Genomic DNA, 3818 nt, shown 5'->3' with positions numbered 1-3818 from the left:
GAGGTCTTAATTGATTTTGATCAACTCTACTCAAAGCTTTAAACTCACTTCCACATTAGGAATACTCTTTAATTATCTGAAGACAGAATTCAATAGTTAAAGGAAAATAAGAAAAACCCTTGGTAGAAATACATGTATCAAGAAACATAGAACTTGATCACAGTGTAGAGAAGGATGACTTTTTAAATTTTATTATTTTTAAATATTTTATTTATTTATTCATAAGAGACACACAGAGAGGCAGAGACATGGGCAGAGGGAGAAGTAGGCTTCCTGTGGGGACCCTGATGCAAGACTCGATCCCAGGACCCCAGGATCATGCCCTGAGCCAAAGGCAGACGCTCAAACACTGAGCAGCCCAGGTATCCCAGGCTGACTTTTTTTTCTTTTCTTTTTTTTTTTTTTAGGTTGACTTTTTTTAAAAGCAGTTTTTCGGAGAGGGCAGAGAGAAGGAAGTAGTTGGTACTTTAAGGAAATGTTAGGGACCATTATGGATATCTATCTAGTATTTCAGGGCAACTAACAAACGATCATCTCTCAGTTATGACATGGGTATGACAGCCTTTACAGGTCACGAAATTTGCATGACCAATATTGCGTGCAAGTGTTCATTAATAGTAACTTTATATAGCAAGGCAGATGCCAGCGAGCAAAAAAGTGTTGTCTGAAGACAGTGTTAATTCTTAAGTTCTGGAAACCAGGAAGTGCTCAACTATCACACAACCATCTGAAAGGGCAAGAGAGGGGCCTATCCACTTACCATACCCTGGTAGAAATGTCTGAGGAAAGCCATGAGGCTGGCTGTGCCAGCATTTACATATGCAACATTTCTTGGGCAGCCAGGTATCATGGAGCACAGACTCATACTTCTCTTTGTTCCCATCATGCTCACAGTTCCAGCTGTAGAAGGAAGGGGAGCAGGCACAGGACAACCAAGGCGTCTAGGTTTTCCCACTCAGGCAGCAGGTTTTGTTAGCTTAGTGTCCTGGATTCCTTTGGATGGCACAAACTGGAAAGACCAATGACGAACAGCAGGCTCCTCCTGGGACGGAATGCTGTCATTTCCTAAAGCCATGTCTCCCTGAGGGAGATGTGCAAATTCACAGTGCCCAACCCAGCAACTAAGTCCAGTTGAATGGCTTTGGAAATGGCCACGATCAAAATCACGCTGGAAGAGAAGTGCTCCATCTTTCTGGGGTCCATAGCTCCTTAGCCAGGGACTCAGCCCTCCTGGGGACTCTCCCCACTCAACTGTTCTTTTCACGTTTTCAAAAAAAAAAAAAAAAAAAAAAAAAAAGGAAGAGGAGGAAATGCTTCTAAACTCATTTTATGAGGTCAGCATTACCACGATACCAAAATCAGACAAGGACATTCCAAGAATGTAGGAAAACTACAGACTAATAATATCCCTGATAAACATTATGAAAAATCCTAAAAAATATCAGCATGCTGAATTCAATAATACATTAAAAAGATCATATGCCACGATTAAGTGGGATTCATTTCAGGGACGCAAGGGTGGTTCAACATGTGACATCAATCGACGTGATATACCACATCAACAGAATGAAGGATAAAAATTATATGATCATCTCAATAGAAACAGAAAGAACATTTGATAAAATTCAACATCTACTTATGATAAAACTCTCAACAAAGCAGGTATTTAAATAATATATCTCAACATAATTAAGGCCATATATGGTAAGCCCCCAGCTAACATTATACTCAACAATGAAAGGCTGAAAGGTTTTTTCTAAGATCAGAAATAAGACAAGAATGCCTAATCTTTCCACTTTTATTCAACATAGTATTGGAAGTCCTAGTCAGTGCAATTAGGCAAAAATAAAATAAAATAAAATAAAAGTCATCTAAAATGGAAAGAAGTAAAACTCTTACTATGCATAGTCAACATGATCTTATATGTAGAAAACCCTAAAGACTCCACCCAAAACTGTGAAACTAAACAAATTCAGCAAAGTTGCAAGATACAAAATCAATATAATGCAATCTGTTGCATTTTATACACTAACAATGAACTATCAGAGAAATTAAGAAAACAATCTCACTTACAATTGCATCAAAGCAATACAATACCTAGAAATAAATTTAACTGAGGTAAAATACCTATATACTGAAAACTGTAAGACACTGATAAGAGTAAATGACAAAGACAGAAATAAGTGGAAATATATTTGTGCCAAAGGCTGGAAGATTACTATGGTTAAGATGTCCATACTACCCAAAGCAATCTATAGATTCAATGCAATCCCTATCAAAATTCCAATGGCATTTTTCACAGAAATAGTACAAACAATCCTAACGTGTATGGAAACACAAAAGGTCTCAAATAGGCAACGTAATCTTGAGAAAGAAGAACAAAATTGGAGGCATCATGCTCCTTGATTTCAAACCATTGTACATAGCTTTAGTTACCGCAACAATGTGGTATTGGCATAAAAATAGATACATAGGCCAATGGAACAGAATAGAGACTCCAGAAATAAACTCATGTATACCTGCTCAATTAATTTACAATAAAGGAGGCAAGAATATACAATAAGGAAATATGTAAATGGTGCTGAGAATACTGGAGAGCCACATGTGAAAGAATGAAACTGGACCACTATCTTACACTATACATAAAAATTAACTCAAAATAGATTAAAGGCTTGAATGTAAGTTCTGAAACCATAAAATTCCTACTAGAAAATAAAGACGATAGGCTCTGTGACATCAGTCTTGGTGACAATTCTTTAGATTTGAAACCAAAGCAATGGCAACAAAAGCAAAATTAAACAAATGGGACTATATTAAAAAGCTACTACATGGCAAATGAAACCACCAACAAAAGAGAAAGGCAACATATATAATGGGAGGAGATATTTGCAAATCATATATTCAAAAAGTTAATATTCAAAATATATTTAAAAAACCCTCATACAACTCAATATTAAAAAACAAATTAAAAATGGGCACAGGAACTGAATAGACATTTTTCCAAAGCAGACATACAGATGGCCAATAGACACTTGAAAATATGCTGAACATCATTCATCATCAGGGAAATACAAATGAAAACCACACACACACACACACACACACACACACACAAAACCAAATGAAAACCACAATGAGATATCGCCTCACTCCCATCAGAAAGGCTATTATCAAAAAGACAAGAAATAACAAGTGTTGGTAAGGATGTGGAGAAAAAGCAACCTTTTGTGCACTGTTAGTGGGGATTTAAATTGGCACAGACACTGTGGAAAAGTGTGTGGAGGTTTCTCAAAAAACCTAACAATAAACTACCATATGATCCAGCAATTCCACTTCTGGGTATTTGCTCAAAGACGACAAAAATACAAATTCAAAAAGATATATGCACCCCTATGTTCACTGCAGCATTATTCACTGTAGCCTAAAACACGGAAGCAACCTAAGGGTCCATTAATAAATGAATACATAAAAAATGTGGTATACACATGCACACACACATACTCTGGAATAATACTCTGCCATAAAAAAAGAATGAAATCTTTCCATTTGTAATGACATGAAGGGACCATGAGGGCATTATATTAAATGAAATAAGTCAAACAAAGATAAATACCATATGATTTCACTTTTATGTGAAATCTAAAAAACAAACAAATGAACAAGGAAAACAAAATTCATAGATGCAGAGAACAGACTGGTGATGGAGAGAGTGGAGGGGTTTGGAGGTGGGTGAGATAGGAGAAGGGAGTCAGGAGTTACAAACTTCCAGTCTAAAATAATTAAGTCAAGGGAAGGTAATGTACAGCATGGTGGCTATA

General features: G+C 36.5%; 1 pseudogene; it reads right to left on the bottom strand.

The window, feature by feature from the left end:
* Positions 1–611: 611 nt before the first annotated feature.
* On the bottom strand, positions 612–1272 carry LOC125754644 (putative teratocarcinoma-derived growth factor 3; annotated as a pseudogene).
* Positions 1273–3818: the final 2546 nt, after the last annotated feature.

Source organism: Canis lupus, chromosome X (genome assembly GCF_003254725.2).
Source record: "Canis lupus dingo isolate Sandy chromosome X, ASM325472v2, whole genome shotgun sequence".
NCBI lineage: Eukaryota > Metazoa > Chordata > Mammalia > Carnivora > Canidae > Canis > Canis lupus.
This window is presented reverse-complemented; position numbering and strand designations above follow the sequence as displayed.